Source organism: Palaemon carinicauda, chromosome 22, assembly GCF_036898095.1.
Source record: "Palaemon carinicauda isolate YSFRI2023 chromosome 22, ASM3689809v2, whole genome shotgun sequence".
In the NCBI taxonomy this organism is placed as follows: Eukaryota; Metazoa; Arthropoda; class Malacostraca; order Decapoda; family Palaemonidae; genus Palaemon; species Palaemon carinicauda.
In genome coordinates, this window is record NC_090746.1 from 3,672,492 (window position 1) to 3,697,151 (window position 24,660).

General features: G+C 43.7%; 1 protein-coding gene across 3 annotated transcripts in view; it reads right to left on the reverse strand.

The window, feature by feature from the left end:
• Nucleotides 1-24,660, reverse strand: part of LOC137616282 (lysine-specific demethylase 8-like) — a 286,403-nt gene that overhangs the window by 35,965 nt on the left and 225,778 nt on the right. For all 3 annotated transcript variants that reach the window (XM_068345916.1, XM_068345917.1, XM_068345918.1), the window contains one exon: nucleotides 12,177-12,321. The gene's annotated coding sequence lies outside the window, so the exon portion shown is untranslated. The remainder of the gene's footprint in view (nucleotides 1-12,176; nucleotides 12,322-24,660) is intronic.

The following is a 24,660-nucleotide window of genomic DNA, read 5'->3' on the forward strand; positions in this document are numbered from 1 at the left end:
GTGCTGAAATCATATGACAATCGATGACACATCATCCCCAAGAACCATCACTACTACTGGAGACAATGAGTACTAACTTGCTCCAAGTTGCCATCTCCCATACTCAAAAGTGAGAATAAAAAATATTCCTCTTCCTTACATGAGGAGACCTCATAGAACCTCCCTTATTTGGGGGATTAATGGGCTATGTGGTCTCCAAGGCTGGAGTAGTCATGTGTACCATCAAGGACAATAGTCTACAGCTAAGCAAACAGTTTAATCATGTGTGTAAAGGTGAGAAGAAAAACTAACAAGTCTGACACTCGCCTCATAAGGGAAAACAATGGAGAAAAGTTGGATGGCTATTATCAAGCTTCTGTTGAAGGGCTTATATGATGCGGCCCTCCTTCTATCCATTTTCCCCCTTGTAGGTGCTATGATCAGCTGAGTAACACATACATGGTGCACTGCTTAGAATTTTTTTTCAAGTAGTGTCTTATAAACATCCTACGCCCAGACAAACTAATAAAGCTATGGATGTCCTGAAAATGCATATTAGCAAAGAATGCTAGTGAGGAAGCAAATTTTTCCACATCATGGGATTTAGGAGTGGAGAGAGAATCAGCTCTCTTAATACGGGAGATCATTTGAATACAGATAGCCCCTGTTGAAAGACTTTTTGGTCTGAATATTTTGAAACAGTAGCTTTTGAAGATGTGGTCTCTGCAGATATAATTCCAGGATAGACTCTGGACAGAGGTTACCATCTCTCAATCCTAAAGCTATAATATAGAGGATCCTGCTTCTGAAGGGGCATTTTGTTTTTAGCTAAAAACAGAAGACCCAAAGTCAGAATTAGATGATGACCAGAAATGTTCTGGATAAACTCCCGAACTCTCCCAAAATCTCCCGAGGCTAGTTTTAAGAAAATAGCTCTGAAATAACTGCAAGGGAAATGGAGGAATTATCAAATTTTGCACTCTATCCATAAGTCAAGATACTGCATGAATTGGTGGAGATGGTCTTGTAGTCTTGTAGGGCAAAAGACTGGGTAATATTGTAAAGCATCTCAAAGTCTAAATTCACAAAAAAGCCTGCTTGATAAGTTTTGTTAATGCAGATTTGTATAATAAAACTTGATGGCTTAAGCTTTCTAACTCCAAAGGGGTGGACCAGAAAGGAAGCAAAGAATTCTGGGGTTATCTGGCATAGAGACCTATACCTTGGGAAAGCCATCCATGTCTACCACACCGACTGGTATTGTCTCATGGAAGAAGTCTTCTTAAAGTCCATCAAATATATCATGTTCGAGCTGAGAATTCCCTACCGTATACTGTATACAGGAGAAAAATTCCAAGTGAAGGTTTTGGATCAGAAAGGAGGAGGTGAAGATACTTATGACTCCCTACTTAATGATTTACTATGCTGACTGAAGAGGGTGCAACTACAGTCTCAAATGCTTGAGCACTGGATATCATTGGCTGTATAGCCAGTGTTCAGCTACTGGTACAGTTATCCCTGACCAGTCCTGAAGGATTATTCAAAGCCTTCAAAAATAAACTTGTTGAAGGAAACAGATAAATTTATGACCATCTCTTCCAGTCCAGGATTCAAGGCATCTCTTTCCACTACCTGAGAATCCACATTCAATGCTACATATAGTGGAAGTTTGTGGTTCTCTTTAATTGCAAAAAGGTTGACTTGGAACCATCTCTAGGATCTCTTGGAAAGAACTCTGACACAAGGTGCATGCTGTGTCCAGATTTGTCTGGACAGGGGGTTTACTGCTACTTTAAGAAAACGTGACAGATGGAGCAGGGAGAGGAACAAATTTCTCTACTGAAGGAACTTCATAATAGGAAGAGTGAAATGCACTGAGACTTTTATCGCACAGGATCCTCCTCTCCGGAGGCAGCAGACTAATACCTGGTTGTCTATGAAAATCTTGATATGAGAGTTCCTTCTGGGACGAAGTCTATGATAAAAAATACCACCATCAGTTCCAACACATTTACCTGAAATGTTTTAATCTGAGGGAACCATTTCCCAAACACATAAGTCTCCCCTGAAAGACCTCCCCAACTCGACCAAGATGAGTCTGTATGAAGGATCATGGAAATAAGGGGAGAGACCAATGGGACCGACATGAAAAGGGCCTTTGTTGTGGTCTATGGCTTGAGAATTCTTTTGCAGCAATTTGGCAATTTGGCCTAATTGTCTCGACAAACCTTCCAAACCATTCGTCTCTACACCCAATTGAAGGCCTTTAAAACCAGGTTGATTATTGAGGCAAACTGAAGAAGGCCCAAGACCTTCCTCAGTTGCTGTGTCCTGAAAAGCAGTTTGAAAGAAAGAACTTGACCTTGTTTAGAATTCTTTGCTGAGGTGTTTTTGGCAGGCTTAGAGTGACTTTTGACACTCCATCAAATGCCTACACCATAATATCCTTCTTGGAACTAGTCTTGATTTCATGAAGATGATCAGGAAACCTAGATCCTTAAGAGCTTCAAGACTTGATTTGTGGACCTGTGGAATAATTCTTTCTTTTGCCCAAATTAGTCAGTTGTCCAAATATGCAAAGATCTAAACTCTCTGCAATCGCAGGATTTTGATAACTGACAATACTAGTTTTGTGAACATTCTTGAGGCAATAATAAGTCCAAAAGGCATAATTTTTTATCCTGTATGAACTCCTCTCAAGCCAAAACCCTAGGTAAAGTTTGAAGTGGGGGCAATAAGGACATCCCAACAAGTGTCTTTTTTATCAATAATACAGGTTCAAGCCCCCGGGGATAATAATTAGTGGACATGCATGATGGTCATTATTTTGATTGTGTCCCATTAGATTTGTTTCTTAAGATGAGGCATGTCAAGGATCATTCTTCTCGGGTGAGTCTTTTTTCCATATATTGAATAGTCTGCTCTGGAATTTTAAGAACCTGCATTTTTCAGCCTTTTTCTAAAGGAGGAGTCGAGTCCCAAGGTTCTGGTCTGAACAAAATGATAACATGGAGGTGGATTTTAAATCCACGACCAACCCAGGCCTTTTGAGAGACTGCTCTATCCTCACCAAGAAAAACTCTGTTCTTGAAAATAATGGAGACAACTCCAGACCTGGGGTCATTAATTGATGAGGTTCTTTGCCTTTACAAGACTGACTAGGCCTCCAGTTTCCCCTAGTGTGCCTCCAGTTACCCATGTTTCTCTGAAAAAGTCCAGAAGGACCAGGGATATAGGACTGCACTGCCTGAGCAAGATGACTTTACTGCCTCTGCTCTTCTTGAGGGACCTTGGGTGTAGGATGAGGTTTGTGATGGGTATATGGAGCTGGTCTCTTTTCTGGTTGCTTGTGAGGCTGTTGTTGATTCCTACAGTAGACACAAGCCTTGTGAAAGGAGGGTTTCTTATTTTCTAGGTAAGGCCAAAATCCTTTCCTTCATTTCTCTGGAAGTGTGAAGTTGCCACTGCACTTGTGTTAGCTTTAGTTTTATCTAATGAATTTATATAGGGGATCACTACATAAAAACTCGTCTACCTTGACCTTCTCCAGATAATAGGCCGCACCTCGAATTTGGTTTTGACTAAGTTCTGTAAAACCTTGTAAGTAGATTTACGAAGTAACTTTGCTTTTGTTTTTGCTCCCTCCCAAAAAGGACCTGACAGATACCAGATAAAACAAGGTCTGTCTGAAAGTGAATTCTGCTGTTCTAAGATGGTCTGGAACAGAAGGAAAGCATTCACCCAATTGGTTGGTACCTTCTTGAGCATCCCATTTCTTAGAGAGAAAGACTTCACAAAATCCTCTAAGTTTTGTAAATCCTTCAAACACTTTAGGGTACAACCCTAAAATGGATCTAAATTTTTTAGGCAGGGTGAAGGCTCCTTTTCACAACATGTCACATTTTTACTGTTACCATCTTAGCCAAGAAGGGTGTTTTTTGGCCAAGCACTGCCATTCCAACCACTGAAGTATCAAGCAAACAATAGTCTAGAAGAAAACCTATAGCCTCTGAGACTCTATGCCACATTATTTAAAGCAGACTTGCACTGCATAAAGATAACCTCTTTGGAGGTTGGCTAGGAGCATGCTTTAAGGGATAGTTCTTCAATCCTTCACTGCAATTTAGGGAATGGTGCAGTTTTTAAACTCAAGATGTAAGATCAACACCCTTAGCAGGAAAAATATTTGACTCAGGCCAGAAGGCACATTTATTGCAAGGTTTCTAAGGGTTTCGAACTAAGTCTTCCCTTTCAACATCCATAGAAAAAGTCACCGCTGCTGATCCTCCCCCACATCACTGACACCCAGAAGACTCTAGCCAGGCAATAATGCCCTTACTGCAACTTTTACCTGATCCAAATAACCCTAAGGTCCTGCTACCACTGGACCCGTAAATTGGGATGGAAAGAGAACAGATGTAGAGTGGAAAATCCCCGGAATGGTAGAACCTTGAGCAGGATCACCATAGAGGGAGTGGATTGAAGTCTCAACACAAGTTGCTCAAATCCAGGCAGACAGGTTCCTACCTAGCAGAAACCTGGCTTGGAGCTGACCAAACAAGCTGACTTAACCCAAGGGGAGCACCTAAAGGATTATCTCCCAGGGAAGACCGAAATCTTCTCTGAGGACCCTTGAAATAAGACTGTCTCCTTTTCAGGATCTAAATCATACTCTGAACTAAAACCTAAAACATGGAAGGGGGGCCTGGTCCACCATGAAACCCCTCCCAAAATCCCTTACTGCCGAATCTAATGCTGTTGGACAGATGAGATCCCCAAGTTCCTTACTGGTTAAATACTCAGTGGACCCTGCAGTCTTAGCAAATCTTATCATCCTCATTGGAAGTAGATTAGTAGCACTTTCTCTCAAGCTTACTGCTAGTGGAACCTTATTCTTTGTGAAATAAATCCACTGTGAACATGTGAGACAGTTACAGGGTCCCCAGCCCAGTCCCAGGATGCACAACAGTCACTATGATAGAAACATCACTCGTGACATTACTTGGGGTTAGCCTGCCTATTACATCCACTTTGGTTATATTCAAGATTGATTTCATTCATCTGTAATGAAAAATTTATAATTGAAAACAATTATTTTAGTATTTCCAAGTAGAGGAGTGTACCTTCCCCCTATGCTGATAGATACCATCAGAAAACGGCTAATCCCTTCCCCTAACTATTAAGTAGATACCTGCCCCTTCAAGGAATTGCGGGTGTTTTCTCAACTACACAGTACTTGAAACCTGTGGTTTACTAAGCAAATAGGTAGGAAAAGGATAAAGCATATTAATGTAAGCCTTAATAGACTTCTAGAAAAGGCTACTAGATGGAAAGTATCAAAACCCACACGATTAATCCCTTCCCCCTATCAAATAGTTAGTTACCCTTTGACAAATTGAGGGTAAAAAAAGGGATTCATAACTAGGTCTAACTTTTATTCTCCTTAGCTATAAAGTATTCAAACCTATGGCTTAAAAAGTTAATTAGTAGGAAAAGGATCACAAATCCATCCAAGATTCAATTCAAGTAACCCTGTCTTCCCTCCAATACCTATAGTAAGTAAACAAGGAAGAGGAGGATCCATTCACTTGGAGGGGGGAAGCTACATGCTAGCTCCTCCCTTCTCTCTCTTGAACCTTTTGGGAGAGAAAGAACAATTCTACTCCAAATATGTTTGTATATTCACAAACAATCCCTTTCATAAGGAAATGCTACAAAAACAAGCTAATACAAATAAAAGGTAATTCGCTTATCCATTATCACCTTTCTATCGATAAAAGTCACAAAATTATAACACTGTCCTTTATGGGCTATGGAAACTAATCAACTCTAAAGCTTTGCCTACCCTAAGGTTAAATAATTCAATTAAAATTATATATGTACATCAATCCCACACCGTATCAATGTTCACCTATTGCACCCTCAGTACACCGTGCATTTATAAATATAATTCATGTAAATCTATATTGCATATTGCTTTTTATATTGTGTATTTCTGCAGGCAGATAAGTTTTATATTTTATTCAGATTTTAATTATTTTTTTAGTTAATCAGAAAGAAGAAAATGCATAGTGTGCTGTAGGTGACACAAAGTATCAAAGAGTTTTGATCTTGTTTTCTTGCTAAACACCTCAGAAAAGCTGTGAATAAAAGCATGTCTAATGTTAAAAATCACCTAGTGAAAAGTAATTAAAAGTCAATAATCGTCTTTGTAATTACTGTAGATGAAAGTATGGATGTTTTTAACAATGCTGATTTACTTGCATTCATATGATATGAATTTGAGGGTACAATCAGCGAAGATTATCTCTTTTACCAATCATTGCCAACACATCATACAGTTTAGTTTATTTTCAATTGTTTGAATGACTTCATAATTGGTAATGGAATTGAATGTTCAGTGTTTAAAAGTCAGTACTGATGGGGTTCCTGCAATGTCAGGAAAGAACAAAGGACTCAGGGCAAAGATCCAGGCTATAATGCTAAATGTCAAGTGGACTCATTGTTGCATACATAGAGCATCATTGGCAGCAAACTGATGACAGGAAAATTGAAGACAACTTTAGATGAAGCAGTGAAGGTACCTCATAAAAGCCCATTGCTTAAATTCAGGTATAATTTTAAGAGTTCTTTGCGAGCAGATGAGCAGTGTCCATGAGTAACTGCTCTTGCATTTTGAAGTGAAATGGCTATCTCGTGGTAAAGTACATACAGTACAAGTAATATGCTTTACATTTCTTCTGGATAAATTATTCCAATGAAAAGAGTGGCTTGATGACTTTTCCTGGTTAGCTATTGTGGTATACTGTATGTTGGACATATTTACATATATAAATGACCTAAATTTAAGCCTACAGGGGAGATCTGTCACTATGTTTAAAGTTAAAGATCAAGTGGAAGCCACGATCATGAAATTAGAAACACCCAAAGTGGTGTGTTTGAACTTTGTGACTTTCTTGAAAATTCAGAAGATTACATCCCAGATGAAATAAGTACAGTATCCTTTTTATTCAGCATCTGCAAAGTTTAAAAACCAGTTTCATAGATTATTTTCCTCCTTATGAGGCCAATAATTTGATTAGGGATCCATTTCATATGGATGTAAAATATATTAAAGAAATGCATTCTAGATTCAGCCCACAGATCAAGGTGTTATTTGTGCATTCAAGGCACTTTATATGTGAAAATCCCTGCAACATCTGGTCAAGTCTATGGGTGTGGATGATAACTTCTTGCTAAACAAGTACTGGTGTGAGTACAACATTGCAATGTGTCTCCAATATATCCAGATGGCCATAAAGGAGGTGAAGAAAAAAACATTCTATGCATGCTGGACAAAATTGTGGCTAAAAGTGTTCAATAACCATAACTGATTCTCTCTTACCGAATCCACTACTCGACAGTACATAAGGTAGTGAGGCTGGCGAAATGGCTTGGAGGAGATGACTTCACAGATAGGATTACCCATAACGTAAATGACCTGACCAAGGCCCAATTAGATCCGCTAACTGATGAAGATCTAATTGAGATGATGAAGTAGAAGAGCATGAAGATCCCGAGGAAGAAGAGGAATCCTGCCTAACTCTGGAATGCCTCTCAACTCTAGCAAAAACAGCAAAAGAACTTCAGAGATTGGGACATGCAGATGATTCTTGTGTTGCAGTTCAGAAATGCAGTCTACAGAATCATGAAAGTTTATAAGAATATACTTTTACTTGATAAAAGGCAGCATCAGCAATTACAAATTGTTATGTTCCTCATCTGGAAAAAAAAAAGAAGACAGGCACTACTCTTTCAACAGAAATGTACAATGATGAAGAGACTGTATCGTACCACCTGACAAAGCACCTGCTGAATTGGAGCTTTCAGAAGAGTAGTACTGTAATGTTCTTCTTTGCTGTGCAGTACATTTACTTCATCATCTACATACTTCAGTAATACACAGCTAATCATCATCATTAGTCCAGTAAAGATAGAGATAAATTTTTTGTATCTTCACTGGTGACTATTTCAAATTTAATTTTCTTTACATGCTGTATATATATATAAGGATGTGTCTACTATAAAAGTACTGTAAGTTTTAGCTTAAAAAGTGATTATGAGTGTATAAGAGGTTTATAATTCTTGGGATGGTTTATACAAGCTTAAATTTATAAAATTAAAAAATATACAAATTATAAAAATCATGAAAAAATATACTGTATTTATTGTAATTACTTCACAATTTTTTTCAACTATTGCTGGGGTTCCCAGAATGGAATACCCTTGATAACCGAGGATTACTGTATATATTGTATATAACATTCATAATTTAGCTTCCTCGGGTACAAGACCTCTTGCTAATTGTTTTATGAAGGCTCAATACTGAAAGATACCAATAAAACAACTGTGCAGTAACTTTCAGTAGAATAACCATCATATATTTGGTTAGCATGCAAAAATATGTTAGGCTTTGTCAGCATAACATCTAAAACTGGGTAAGCAATTGGGGACAGCCAAAATAGCCATATAATTTCATAAGTATTACTGTATATAAACACTCCCAAGCTGATCTGGAAAGCCGGAGTGAAAGGAGTCATATGCTTGCAACTGAATAGCACAAATAGTTGTATGCTAGATATATTAGTCTAAAATTTATGGCTAGGGATTTATACGTAGAAAACTTTTGATAAAAAGTAAATGAAGAATAAAGATCATAACACTGGAATAGGTAATATAATATGAAAACTAAAATACCTCCAAGCAATCAAGATTGCCGGAGACAAAAAGAAGACTGATGCCATATAAACTGATTGCAAAAAGAGCAAAATAACTATTGAAGGCTACCTTGAACAGTAAATTAATCCACCCATTATGTTAATGCTATTATAGTACTATTATTGTACTTCATTCCTGTTACTTAACAGTAAACAAAGATTTCTCATTGTATGGGAGCTGACAGAGCAGCGTGTTTACGTCTCCGCAACCAAAGAGAAAATGGTGGCTTAGTGCAAGTTGGTGCACAAGTAGCATTGTCTCCAATAACAAAGATGGTTCTTGGTGATGAATGTCATCGAACGCCAAATGACTTCAGTGTTGGCGCTTCTGTGCCGAGTTCAATAGTGCCTGTCACAGGTCTCCCTCATACACAGAGACTTTGTTTTGTACGTTGAAATATTGGCCGTTGAGCAAGAGACTATATTTCTTTGGTATTTTATATTTTATTGGATTCCCTGTTCTAGCATTTTACAGGAAAGTCCTTGGACACCACATAATACATGAACCCTAAACTGGAGTGTAAGTTGTCTTTAAAGGAGGCAGCATTAGATGACTTGGAAGAATAAGCAGCATTAAAACTTACCTTTATCAACTTATTTAGATCTATTTCAGAAATAAGTTTCCTTAACTATTGAAAAGGCAATACCTCATCAGAGTGGAGTTTTTCCTCCACATTATCCTAATTTTTTGTCTTCCTAGCCTATGAATTCCCTAAATTGGGAGGAGAGTGATGGAAATGGAGGTACAGGAACGAGAAGGAGAGGGAGACCAAAGTGAAGGTGGATGGACTGTATCAAGGATGACCTTCTATCAAAGGGATTAACCGGTGATGAAGTGTGGGACAGAGGTAGATGGAGAACGCTGGCCAGAAACATCGACCCCACATAAAAGTGGGAAAAGATACAGACAAAGAAGAAGAAGAGGAGCCTATGAATCCTCTAAAATGGTAACTTCAGGCTTTTATATTTGATTATTATCAATGGTAACCTTTGAACCTGCACTAGGCAAGGGGCTTGTTTGTCCAGTTGAGATAATAGCACCTACATTAACACAACTAGGGAAAACTTTAGATGTGCCAGTTGCTGAGCCTACATCAGACTGAAGCTCACTCTCTCTGATACATGATGCAACCTTTCAGCTCCCACTGAAACTGTAAAAGCTTTATTTAAAATTTGTCTTCCACAGGATTCATATGACATGCCACACCATTAATACAAGCATAAATAAGTTGCTCATGTGTGCTTACTTCAGCGAGCGGTGGGATATTTGGATTCAAGATACCAGCTTAGCCATCTATCTCGGAATCTGGTGGTCTTAGAGAGAAGACCGCATCACGGAAAGGCAAGGGTTTCACAATAGAAGGACCTGAATTATTAGTTAATTTTCTCTGTGCACCATCAGAACCCTTTTTGACAGGTACACTAGAGCTGCTTGGTAAAACTTGAGGAGTTAGCCTCAGGTTCAAGACAATGCAGGTTAAGATAGAATCACTGCTTTTGCTAGAAGACTCACTGGTCTTCATAGGTTTAACAAAAAAAGAAAAAATAGGAGAGAGCTTATGAAGCTAACTACTGTTGACCCCAGAAAGCTAATTGATGGCTATAGTGCAAATTTTCTCCCCTGTTAAATGTTAATTTCCTTTTATCTTTGGAACTCTTTAACTGATCAGCTACCAGCTAAACAAACCTTTCCATGAGAGGAACTATAAGCTAGTCACATTCCTCCCAACGATTATCAAAATCTTAGTTTTACCGCCTTCACTAGACAAAGAGAATGAAAAACATGACTGCCTGGGCAATAACCCCCCTGAACAACCTTCACAGGCATTATTAACAATACCAGGAAAAGACATCCCCTTACTATTCAATACTGTCATAACACAAATCACAAAAAAGCCCTTAATCTTTAGCGTCTATACCATGCAAGCCCAATAAGGGAATTGGAAAGACAAATCCTTTACGTTATACTCATGATGAGGTAATTACCATTAACCACCAAATTTGTCTCAATACTTTACTAAGAGTGGTAAGGCTATATTACAAGGAAAGAAAACATGAATATTTCAGTTCTAGGGTAAACGTCTGTAATCAACTAAGCTTCAAGAGAGAAGCATTATGAAGACAAGCAGAACGAGGAAAACCCATTGCAAAGAATGAGGTTGGAGGAATGGGGCTATGAGGAAAGAGAGGTTAATTGGCATTTCCCTCACTTATCAGAAGATAAGGGTACCTCTGAAGGCGAAGATCATCGATCAACTGCACCTTCAAGGGCTCTGGGCTGGATGAAAGGGGTCACATCAAAGGCTTCCCTCTGCAGGGGCAGCAGAGGACATAACAGCAAGAGAAGACGATCCTTGAAATTACAAGGGTTTGCTAAGGTCTTTCTTTTGTCACAAAGCTCTTCAAGCCTACAGAGGGCCTCATCATCCTTAGTGCATCGTCTTCAGCCGTATCATCACCTGAAGTTTCATTTTTGGGTTGCAGAGGAGAAGGAATACCAGCTTCACTAGGGGGAGCAGATAAGGCTGCCTACGAAGTTGGCCTAAGTTTAAGTCAGTGTCATCATCCTTTTTTTACTTCCCCTCAGAGGAGGGAGTCAGAAGGTTCAGAAGCCAGAGTACCAATGAGAGAGAGGAGAGGTCCAGTGGATTTCTTAGACTTCAAAGAAGACCCCGAAGGAGAACTATCTTGGTTGGACTTCTTCCTCCTCCTACCATACTCCTGCCACTGGGAGGACGATCACTCCTCAGAAGGGTATGACTACAAGAAGTCATGACCCTACAAGAATGGTACGAAGAATGGGGATACAAAGACATCCTGCTCATAAGGGTTCTACACCTACAGCCTAGAACTCATGGGTAGGACCACATGCCTACATATGGTTTTTCCATTCTACCAAAAAGAGCAATCGAATGTTCTGCAAAGAGAAAATGAAAATTAAAGCAGCCAAGTTAGAAACACCGAGAGTAAGTCCATACTCTTTGGCAGCTGAAGTTAAAGTGGCTACTCAGTGAGCTAGCAGGAAGCTGGGGCTTCCCATATTACACACTAGTAACTACTGACATCTCATAATTTTAAACAGCTGAATTTCCAGCTTCGCTGAAATCAAACTCCTATTAAAGGACGAGGGTTTACGTTTATGTAATAACAAAATTAATTTGAGGTTCAATGCTTTTCATTTTATTCACAGCTCATTATTTTTCATTAATTGTAATATTAACAATTCTGAATGGCTTTATAAAAAAAATACTACTTGGCATGGTGTACCACTTCAAATCCAATTATAATGGCAAATATTTAACTAGCACAAAGGGAAACTTATCTACAAATATATATGCAATATTTTGTAGAAATTACATGTTCAAGTTGAATATTTTAATATAAATTGTTAAACATTATTTTCAAACTGATTACAAAGGTACAGTACATTCTTTTACTTACCATACAAGAAGTCTGGAAAACCATCAAAGGATAACCCTTCAGAGACCCTACTTGTAAATGGGGCTAACTCAGCAACTCAAAGTTAGAGGAAAAATAAGATTGTCCAACATTCAATTTGCACTGGTGACCTGGCTTGACTTCATCCCTGAAAGTATTCAATAAACTATACAGATTATTCACTTAATGAGACTACATAAATTAAAACATGATCCTGAATTTTAAGAGACAAAAACAGTTGTTCTTCTAATGGCCATTTACATAATAGTAACACTGGTTACAGTAAAATTAGATAGGAAGGTACAGTAAATAGATAGCTGCTAAATATCTTCCAACAAGCTTACTTAGTCTTGTCCAAATCTGCATTTTTTAAGACAAAGTAAAAATGCAACTTCTACTATTCCTAAATTCAATTCAAGGGAAAAATAAAAATCAACAATACACTGTACAACACAGTATTGCTAAGAATGATGAAAACAACAGTTAGTCACCTGAAAATGAGTGATAAGTAATATCAATAAATATAATTTGTGCTTAATATCATTACATAAACAGATCTCGTGTAAAATGCACAGTTTCAGAGAAGAAATAACAGACTTTTGACTTTCAAAAATGCATGTAGGGAAATTCATCAAATTCATAGCACTAATCTTGATGTCTCATTTGAGATCTCAAGTTGTTATGTTAGATGAAGTTTATGAAACAAACTAGGCAGATACAATCTTCTATACCTTTCATAAATACCTCCCTTCTATCATCGCCTTATAACCTTGCTTTTAGAGTGCATAGTGTACATATTTGGGAAATATGTCATGAATTGTTACCGCTTATTTCATTCTTGTTTTTTCTTAAGTTTTTTGGTATACTGTGCAGTACTTGACATCATCATCGTTCTTACTCTTATATTGGTTATTCCATTTATGGAGTCAAGTCACTAATGAGTTCTGCGCACATTATTTTGTGTCCTCTTTATCTGCAAACCCTCTCTCACCACGATTTTGCTAGCTTTCTCACTGGTCAGCTCTCTGCCTTTCTATACAGTATCTACCATTCTTTTTTTTATAATAGCTCCTTTCCTCATTAGTTTTCCAAACCATCTCATTCTAATTATCACCATGAAAACACTAAATCTTTGTGCTATTTTCTTATTCAAGATACTGGATGTTTTTTTGGAGCATTTCATGCTCACACCTTTTCAGGATATTTTAATATGACAAATTCATAGATAATTTGTATTTTTCCTAACTATACAAACCTTAGCTATTTAATAGGGGTATTACTTTCGGCGTAGCTGAAATGACGAGCCATTAAAATTTAACGAGGGTTTACTACCCACACCGCTAGTTAGCGGGGGTAGGGGAGGGTAGCTTGCTACCCCCCCCCCCACACCTGTGCTTGAGCTCTCTTTGCTTGGAGGTAGGACTTCAAGGGGGATAGGGCTGGCGGGCAAGTTTGATTAAATAGCTAAGGTTTGTATAGTTAGGAAAAATACAAATTATCTACGAATTTGTCATTTGTTCCGTAACTGACATACAGACCACGCTATTTAAAAGGGGTGACTCACCCATTAGGAAGGGTGGACGTCCCAGCCAGTACTGGCTTTTTGGCTTTGCCCGGGGGCTCGTTATTTGAGTGTGTCAGCACCCAAGAAATAAGGACTCCCAGCACCTTGCTAGAACCTTGGTACGCAAGGACTGCAGCCTATGCAAGCTGTGTGTGAAGGCATAACGAAGTGTGACTCGTCCTAGGAAGTTGATCTGAAGTTCTTTAGATGGAAACTTGTAGACTAGGACTCTCCCAATACCACCTCGTCAGGGTATGGGGACGTGACAGTATTAACTTAATACTAGGAACACAAGGAAACATGGTTTACCTGCAGTGGTTTGAGGTCAGCTATGCAGAGAACCCAGGATGCTGCTTTCCCCAGGAGAGGGGATGATGAAGAAAAGAATAAGGTCCAGTCAAACCTTTTCATTGATGCAGACTAAAACCGGGTAACAATGCCCTCAACCTTCTGCTACTTGTCCAATAAGGAGCTTGAGGTTTTAAACCAGCTGTTGTGCAGCCACCACAGGGCCGATAGAGAACGTATCGTGCCTCCTGTGGTCACGTCTTGCAGGTAGTGGGCTGTGAACGTTGTCTGACGCTTCCACACCCCAGCTTGAAGGACCTGCATCACTGAAAAATTCTTTTTGAAGGCCAGGGACGTAGCTACGCCCCTGACATCATGTGCTCTAGGGCGACGTGACGGAGGAGGATCTGGATTCAGGGACAGATGAATCACCCTACGAATCCATGCCGAAATGTTCTTGGTGACCCTCCTCTTAGTCCTCCCTGTGCTAACAAATAAGGCTGGCACATGAGGACGAACTGCAGCTGTTCTTTTAAGATATAGCCTCAAACTCCTTACTGGGCATAGTAGGAGATGGTCTGGGTCATCTGTTACAGAACGGAGACTAGAAATCCGGAAGGAGTCGAATCGAGGATCCGCTACTCCAGGATTCTGAGTCTTAGCAATGAACTCAGGGACGAATCTGAACGTTACCTCCCCCCATCCCCTTGAATGGGCGATGTCATACGAGAGACCATGAAGTTCGCTAACACGCTTGGCCGAAGCCAAAGCTAGTAGGAACACTGTCTTCCAGGTTAGGTGGCGATCTGAAGCCTGGCGTAATGGTTCACAGGGAGGTCTCTTAAGAGACCTGAGAACTCGAACCACGTTCCATGGAGGAGGTCTCACTTCCGACTGAGGGCAGGTAAGTTCATAACTTCGTATGAGTAGGGAAAGTTCCAGCGAAAAAGAAATGTCCATTCCTTTCAGCCTGAAGGCTAGACTTAAGGCTGAGCGATAGTCTTTCACTACCGAGACTGAAAGGAGCATTTCTTCCCGCAAATACACGTGGAACTCCGCTATTGTTGGAATAGTGGCATCGAGTGGAGAGATACCCCTTCCACGACACCAACCACTGAAGACTTTCCACTTTGCCTGGGAGACAGCTGCGGATGACTTTCGCAGATGTCCAGACATCCTGACCGCAACTTGTTGCGAAAATCCTCTCTCAGCGAGGAGATGCTGGATAGTCTCCAGGCGTGAAGTCGTAGCGAAGCTACGGCTTTGTGGAAGATGTTGGCATGTGGTTGTCTGAGTAGATTATGCCGTGAAGCTCTCTTGGTAGCTCCGTTAGGAGTTGCAGAAGGTCCGGAAACCATTTCGCGTGGTGCCATAGCGGAGCTATGAGGGTCATCGAAAGATTGACCGATGTTCTGGTCTTGTTGAGCACCCTCCTCATCAGACAGGACGGGGGAAAGGCATAAACGTCGATGTTGTCCCAACGTTGTTGGAAGGCATCTTGCCAGAGAGCCTTAGGGTCTGGGACTGGGGAGCAGTACAGCGGAAGCTTGAAGTTCAGACCTGTTGCGAACAGATCCACAGTCGAGAACCCCACTGTCAGGACTTTGTTGGCTATTAGATGATCCAAAGACCACTCGGTACTCACTATCTGAGACGCTCTGCTCAGATTGTCGGCGAGCACATTCCTCTTGCCTGAAATGAAACGTGCCGATAGCGGAATCGAGTGGACTTCGGCCCATCTCAGCATCTCTACTGCAAGATGGGATAGATGCTTTGAAAAGGTACCTCCTTGTTTGTTGATGTAAGCCACTACTGTGGTGTTGTCGCTCATCACCACCACAGAATGACCCGCCAGGTACTGTTGGAACTGTTGAAGAGCCAGAAAGATGGCCTTCACCTCTAGAAGATTTATATGGAGGCACTTTTCTGATTCTGACCCCAGGCCTGAGGTCGTGTGGTGCAGTACGTGGGGCCCCCACCCTTTCTTTGAGGCGTCCGAAAACAGCATCAAATCCGGGGGGAGGACGAGAAGATCCACTCCTCTTCGTAGGTTCTTGTCTGTCACCCACCACTGGAGGTCCGTTCGTTCCGCAGGTCCCATAGGGATCATGATGTCCGGGGAATCGTAACCTTGATTTCACCAGGACTTGAGCCACCACTGGAGGGATCTCATCCTGAGGCGACCGTTGGGAACTAGACGAGGCAAAGAAGAAAGGTGACCGAGGAGTCGTAACCACGATTGGGCTGGAAGTTCTTTTCGTCTGAGAAAAGGGCTTGCGACCTTCCTCAGCCTTGCTACCCTGTCGTCTGATGGGAAGGCTTTGTGGAGATTGGTGTCTATAACCATGCCTAGATATACCAGTCTTTGAGTGGGAAGCAGAGAGGACTTCTCGAGATTTACCATGATCCCCAGATCCTGGCAAAGTCCCAGAAGTTTGTCCCGTGTTGAAGAAGGGATGACACCGAGTCTGCTAGGATCAGCAGTCGTCCAGATAACGGAGGAGACGGATGCCGATCCTGTGTGCCCACGAAGATATTAGGGTGAACAATCTGGTGAAAACCTACGGTGCTGTGGAGAGACCGAAATACAGCACCTTGAACTGGTACTCCTTGTTGTCTATGCTGAATCTTAAGTACTTCCTTGAAGACGGATGGACTGGGATCTGGAAGTACGCATCCTTCAGATCCAGTGTACACATGAAGTCTTGCGGTCTCACTGCTAGTCTGACCGTGTCTGCGGTCTCCATGCTGAACGGAGTTTGTTTGACAAACTTGTTCAGAGCCGCGAGGTCGATGACTGGTCTCCAGCCTCCAGACGCCTTCTTTACAAGAAAGAGTCGACTGAAGAAGCCTGGGGATCCATCGAGGACCTCTTGGAGAGCGCCCTTCTTCAACAGGGTCTGGACTTCTGCTCGAAGGGCTTGCCCCTTTGCTGATCCCATGGCAAGGGAGCTCAATGACACTGGATTCGTCGTCAGGGGAGGTAGAGATGTTGTGAACGGGACGCGATATCCCTGACTGATTACGGAAATCGTCCAGGAATCGGCCCCGAGTTGCTGCCACCTGTCTGCGCAACTTTGTAGGCATCCCCCCACTGGTGGACATGCAGGGGGACTGCCAATCCTAGCGTTTACGGCCTCGGCTGCTCCATCTAAGATTCTTACCTCCTCTGGAGAGAACAGGCTTGAAAGCCTGCATAACTGGTCTGATTAGCGGACCGAATCATGGCTGTTGACTGACAGCAGCACTGTCAGACACTCCCTCTGGAGGGACAAGGATCGACGGATCCCTGGGAGGAGTTTCAATAGGGGGGTTCGCCTGAAAAGAAGAAGAAAAGATCCTGGACATTTCAGGATGCTTCCCTTCTGCCGCAGTGCGCGCTGTTATGCACTTGCGGGGAGGGGAATGCGGCGATGGCGACCTTGCCGTGCGTTGTCCAGCAGCCTCGTGCGCGGGAGGGTATTAACGCTCATGCAGGGACGCGTAATGCTGCTCACGCGATGGAGAATAGCAGGGGGCGCGTGCGGGCGACTGCTGGGGCGCGCGCGGGAGACTGCTGGGGCGCGTCCGGGAGACTGCTGATTCGCGTGCGTGCGCGGGCGGCCGATTGCGAGGGCGCGCGTGGGAGAGTGATGGCGCGTAGGAGCGCGCGCGAGAGACTGTGGGTACACAGGAGAGCGCGCGTGGGAGAGTGATGGCGCGTAGGAGACGCGCGAGAGACTGTGGGTACACAGGAGAGCGCGCGTGGGAGAGTGATGGCGCGTGGGAGAGTGATGGCGCGTGGGAGAGTGATGGCGCGTAGGAGAGCGCGCGAGAGACTGTGGGTACACAGGAGAGCGCGCGAGAGACTGTGGGTACACAGGAGAGCGCGCGCGGGGGCGAATGTTCGCGCGCACAGGGGCGCGCAGGGTCAGGTCGTTGAACACGCGGGCGAAAGTTCGCGCGCCCCAGTAAATGTCGTAGGGGATGCGCGCGTGCAGGAGAGAAGGGCGCGCAGTTGGAGCCTGTGCGTGTGGCCGCGCGTCAGTATGGTGGCGCGCAACTGTAGGAGAGAATGGGCGTGCAATTGTAGGAGAGAATGGGCGCGCAACTGTAAGAGAGAATGGGCGCGCAATTGTAGGAGAGAATGGGCGCGCAACTGTAGGAGAGAATGGGCGTGCAATTGTAGGAGAGAATGGGCGCGCAACTGTAAGAGAGAATGGGCGCGCAATTGTAGGAGAGAATGGGCGCGCAACTGTAGGAGAGAATGGGCGCGCGCGCGTAACCTCGCGGGTGCCAGAGGGTGACTGCGCGTGAACGCGCGATGGCGAGCGCTGGCGACAGCAGTTGGCACGTTGGCGAGCGCTGACGCGTAGGAGAAGTTTTTGACTTCCCGACAGCGCCCAGATCCGAAGATCGTGGGCACTCAGGAGAGATCGCTGTGCGAGGGCGCTGGCGCGCGGGAGAGCACTGGCGCGCAGGAGAGCGCTGACGCGCTGGAGAGCGCTGGCACGCAGGAGGTTGCTGACGCGCAGGTGAGCGCTGGCGCGCTACCTCAGCCAAAGCCTGGCGCGCAGGAGAACGTTGGCGCACATGTCCATCATGGCGCGTAAGGGACGTATGCGAGCGATGGCGCATACGCCCTTGACGCCCCGTAACATTGTTCGATGCCTGACGAGCATGCAAGTCAGGTTTCGTAAGCGCGTAGCGCGCATCAGCTCTCAGAAACGGTGACGGCAGGTCAGCAGGTCTGTCGGGTGGAAGGTCGATGTGTCCTTTGAAAGGACGACCTTCCACCGAAGGGGATCGCGAACGATCCGCTGAGAGGTCCAGGACCATAGCAGGAACAGTCGGTGAACGCTGACGAGGCTCCTCTGCGGTGGACTGCAACGGAGATGATGAACCAAAGAGGCGCCTCCTCACCGCAGGTGAAGGAAGGCCTCTCTGGTGAAGAGGAAGGCGAGCCTTGCGACGGATGCGCCCTCTGGGGGCCGTTGGATCAGCAAGCTGACCTTCTGCAGTCCTCTGAAGAGGAGTCTCTGTAAGTGAACTCCCCCGAGGGGAAGAAACACCAGCAGGAGAGACTGTTGGACTTAGTTTCTCCCTCGTTGGTTGAGCAGGAATGGGAGAAACTAAGCATTCAGCTACTGCGGGATGTGAAGAGGCAGAGGTATTAGGAGATACAGTACCGCATTGGATACCTCTGACACCACAACGTCGAGAATTGACAGTTGATCAACCTCTGCCAAAGTCGGCGATTGCTCGACAGCGGCACCCAATCGGATGTAGTTAAATAATGCTTCCTTGGAGGGTGAACCCTCGAGCCCCAAGGAAGACCAAAGCTGAAAAAGATTGGTTAATGACACATCCTCCCCCGGGGGGAGAGGTGGAGCTGCCTCGCTAGGGGAGGCAACGCCATCTCTCGAACCCCGAGTTTGGAAAACAGAACCATGGTCTACGCTACCACTCGACGATCTCTCGATAGAGACCGCTCGAGTGGGAGCTTCGGAGGAGGTTTGAGCAACGGAAGAAAAGTCCTTGGGTTTTTCTCCTTTCAAAGAAACCTTCGAAGGAGAATGATCCCGCCTGGACTTCTTCTTACGTCGCCGAGAAAACCTCTCCCACTGGGAGGTAGACCACTCAATACACTCGCCACACTTGTTATTACTTTCACACCGTTGACCTCTGCAGTAAGGGCAAAGGGTGTGAGGGTCTGTCTCGACCGCCGACATGAATGTTCCGCAGGGGCGGTCGGGTAATCCAGGACAGGTGCGCATTATCGCAGAGGCCAACTTCACACACAAACCTGTCAAAGAAAAAGGAAAAAAGCATTAATGGCTGCCAAGAGAGAGGCGAGGATGAGAGAGGACACGTCCGTCTACCATCCGAGCCGAGAGTAAAGGGAGCTCAAGCACAGGTGTGTGTGTCCTCCCCTACCCCCGCTAACTAGTGGTGTGGGTAGTAAACCCTCATTAAATTTTAATGGCTCGTCATTTCAGCTATGCCGAAAGTAATACCCCTATTAAATAGCTAAGATTTGTATGTCAGTTACGGAACAAATCTATTTTACTCAGGCACACATCTTCCAACACTCACAGAAACATGCACCCATTCATAAGTCAGATTTTACCAAGTTTACCAAAAAAAAAAAAAAGAAACTTTCTTACAAGTTAGCAATCTTCCCAATTTATCTAGACATGTGCTTCGTATTTTTCTTAATGCCTTCTCAATTTTGGCTTTATAATACAATGTCATCAAAGTGGCAGAAATGCTCTCATTTTTTTATTGTTCATTCCTCTAAAATATCAAATATAAGCAACTTGTATTTTTCCAAGCTATATAAACTTGAGTCCTTTAAAAATGTTATTTTCATTAGTAAAATAAATTTTTGAATATACTTACCCGATAATCATGTAGCTGTCAACTCCGTTGCCCGACAGAATTCTACGGAAGGGATACGCTAGCGATCGCTATACAAGAGGGGGGTGTACTCACAAGCGCCACCTGTGGCCAGGTACTGCAGTACTTCTTGTTGACACCACCTCAATTTTTCCTCGGTCCACTGGTTCTATGGGGAGGAAGGGTGGGTCAATTAAATCATGATTATCGGGTAAGTATATTCAAAAATTTATTTTACTAATGAAAATAACATTTTTCAATATTAATCTTACCCGATAATCATGTAGCTGATTCACACCCAGGGAGGTGGGTGAAAACCAGTGTACATGTATATCAAGAAGCTAAGTATCCCTTATTTCATATTATCAGTTATTCAAAATAACAATGAAATTATAAGTACCTGGTAAGGAAGTCGACTTGAGCCATTACTCTGCCTTAAATAAGTTCGTCTTCCTTACTGAGCGCAGCGTTCCTCTTAGGAGGCTGAACAACTCTAAGGTGCTGAAGTATCAAGGGCTGCAACCCATACTAAAGGACCTCATCACAACCTTTAACCTCGGCGCTTCTCAAGAAAGAATTGACCACCCGCCAAATCAACAAGGATGTGGAAGGCTTCTTAGCCGACCGTACAACCCATAAAAAGTATTCAAGAGAAAGGTTAAAAGGTTATGGGATTATGGGAATGTAGTGGCTGAGCCCCCGCCTACTACTGCATTCGTTGCTACGAATGGTCCCAGGGTGTAGCAGTACTCGTAAAGAGACTGGACATCTTTGAGATAGAATGATGCGAACACTGACTTGCTTCTCCAATAGGTTGCATCCATAACACTCTGCAGAGAACGGTTCTGTTTGAAGGCCACTGAAGTAGCCACAGCTCCCACTTCATGTGTCCTTACCTTCAGCAAAGCAAGGTCTTCTTCCTTCAGATGAGAATGTGCTTCCCTAATCAGAAGCCTGAATAGTAAGAAACTGAGTTCTTAGACCTTGGAAAAGAAGGTTTCTTGATAGCACACCATAAGGCTTCTGATTGTCCTCGTAAAGGTTAAGACCTTTTTAGATAGTACCTAAGAGCTCTAACTGGGCAAAGTACTCTCTCCAGTTCATTCCCCACCAAGTTGGACAGGCTTGGGATCTCGAACGACTTAGGCCAAGGACGTGAAGGAAGCTCGTTTAGCAAAAACCGAGCTGCAAGGAACATGTAGCCGTTTCAGATGTGAAAACAATGATCCTGCTGAAGGCGTGGATCTCACTTACTCTTTTAGCTGTTGTCAAGCACACGAGGAAAAGAGTTTTTAATGTGAGGTCCTAAAAAGAGGCTGATTGGAGAGGTTCAAATCTTGATGACATAAGGAACCTTAGGACCACGTCTAGATTCCAGCCTGGAGTGGACAACCGACGTTCCTTTGAGGTCTCAAAAGACCTAGGGAGGTCCTGTAGATCTTTGTTGGTGGAAAGATCCAAGCCTCTGTGGCGGAAAACCGCTGCCAACATACTTCTGTAACCCTTGATCGTAGGAGCTGAAAGGGATCTTACTTTCCTTAGATGTAACAGGAAGTCAGCAATCTGGGTTACAGTGGTACTGGTTGAGGAAACTGCATTGGTCTTGTACCAGCTACGGAAGACTTCCCCTTGAGACTGATAGATTCTGAGAGTGGATGTTCTCCTTGCTCTGGCAATCGCTCTGGCTGCCTCCTTCGAAAAGCCCCTAGCTCTTGAGAGTCTTTCGAAAGTCTGAAGGCAGTCAGACGAAGAGCGTGGAGGTTTGGGTGTACCTTCTTTACGTGAGGTTGACGTAGAAGGTTCACTCCTAGAGGAAGAGTCCTGGGAATGTCGACCAGCCATTGCAGTACCTCTATGAACCATTCTCTCGCGGGCCAGAGCGGAGCCAACCAACGTCAGCCGTGTCCCTTTGCGAGAGGAGAACTTCTGAAGTACCCTGTTGACAATCTTGAACGGCGGGAATGCATACAGGTCGAGATGGGACCAATCCAGCAGAAAAGCATCCACGTGAACTGCTGCTGGGTCTGGAATCGGAGAACAATACAACAGGAGTCTCTAGGTTATCGAGGTAGCGAACAGATCTATGGTTGGCTGACCCCACAGGGCCCAAAGTCTGCTGCAAACATTCTTGTGAAGGGTCCACTCTGTGGGGATGACCTGACCCTTCCGGCTGAGGCGATCTGCCATGACATTCATACCGCCCTGAATGAACCCCGTTACCAGCGTGAGCTTTCGATCTTTTGACCAGATGAGGAGGTCCCTTGCGATCTAGAACAACTTCCACGAAAGAGTCCCTCCCTGCTTGAAGATGTAAGCCAAGGCTGTGGTGTTGTCAGAGTCCACCTCCACCACCTTGTTAAGCTGGAGGGACTTGAAGTTTATCAAGGCCAGAAGAACCGCCAACAACTCCTTGCAATTGATGTGAAGTGTCCTTTGCTCCTGATTCCATGTTCCCGAGCATTCCTTTCCGTCCAAAGTCGCACCCCAGCCCGTGTCTGATGCGTCCGAGAGGAGACGGCGGTCGGGTTTCTGAACAGCCAAAGGTAGACTTCCTTGAGAAGAAAGCTGTTCTTACACCACGCGAGAGAAGACCTCCTCTCTTCGGAAACAGGAACTGAGACCGTCTCTAGCGTCATGTCCTTTATCCAGTGAGCAGCTAGATGATACTGAAGGGGGGGGAGGTGGAGTCTCCCTAACACGATGAACAGGGCCAGTGATGAAAGTGTCCCTGTTAGACTCATCCACTACCTGACTGAGCATCGGTTCCTTCTCAGCATGCTCTGGATGCATTCTAGGGCTTGGAAGATCCTTGGGGCCGACGGAAAAGCCCGAAAAGCTCGACTCTGAAGATCCATACCCAGGTAGACAATGGTCTGGGATGGGACGAGCTGAGACTCCTCAAAATTGACCAGGAGGCCCAGTTCCTTGGTCAGATCCATAGTCCATCTGAGAATCTCCAGACAGCGACGACTTGTGGGAGCTCTTAAAAGCCAGTCGTCTGACGGAGCCGGACACAAGATCATGGTACTGCTGCACAGTCTGTGAACTGTCAACCATGGGGAAGCGAGGAAGTACAGTGACAACCCGAAGCTGTCTAGACTGTCTGGGTCGTACAGACAACTCCTTATCGGGTTGCTGAGGTTGCCGCACTGCGTCACAACAAGTCACTTCTGCTGGTTGTTGAACGTCTTCCCAGTGACACACTGACTCCGTAAACAAAAAATCCTCTAACAAGGACTAAGCTTGGACTGCATGTCTTGCAACACAGCTCAAGGTTTATGGGAGCAGGTGTGGTAACAGACGGGGTTAGCGACTGAAGTGGAACCATTACCTTCCCTGGAAGCATGTTATGCTTAAATAAAAGTCCATAGGAGGCTACGCAGCTAAAGGCTCCTCTCCAAATGACAGAGTCCTCAAGGGAATATCAGAAGGAGGGAGAAAAGCACTTTCTCATCTACAGGGACCATATCCGAGAAAAGCTAAGTTCTCTCAGTGAGGGTTTCACTGGTGCAAAAGCAGCAGACTAGAAGGCAACGTTATGAAACTGCTTGACAGTCTAGTGAGTTGGCAACAACCAAAGATGTGTGACTGAGAAGCATGCGGTAAGGTATGCAGAGCATGCTGTATGCAGAGCATGCTGTATGCAGAGCATGCTGTATGTAGAGCATGCTGTAAGGTAAGCAGAGCATGTTGCATGGCGTGTAACATTTCTTAGAAATTCCATGACCAGTGCTAGATTGAGTAATATCGCATTACTGTCCATTGAAAGTGCACGTGCCGAGGGAATTGATTTAGACTGTTTTGTTGATGAATTTGATAGCCGGCATGATAATCGTAGAATTAAGCTGCACTAAATATACGTACTATAATCTACTTCACCTCAGGAAAGGGAAACTCGCCCTGTTGGCAACACTGCATTACTTCATGCATGCTTGCATGGGGTTTTAAAATCAACATAATATTTACATTACATTCATAACTCATGATTCATTTTTGTTTTGAAGATATTTTTGCCATATTTTGCGATTTTGTTAAAAATATATTGCAAGGAATACATATATATTTTTTTATTTAAGTAATACGAATAACCTCCATTATCATAATGTTTGTGTAGGCATACATGTATATGATTACAAATGGAAGTTATGAAAGTAATGAGGTGTTATTATTGTCATTGTTATTTCAAAGTTGAATGGGAAGAGGCTCAAGTTGAGGAGAAAGTGGCAGATGCATGCGTTGAGGTGGCTGACTCATAGC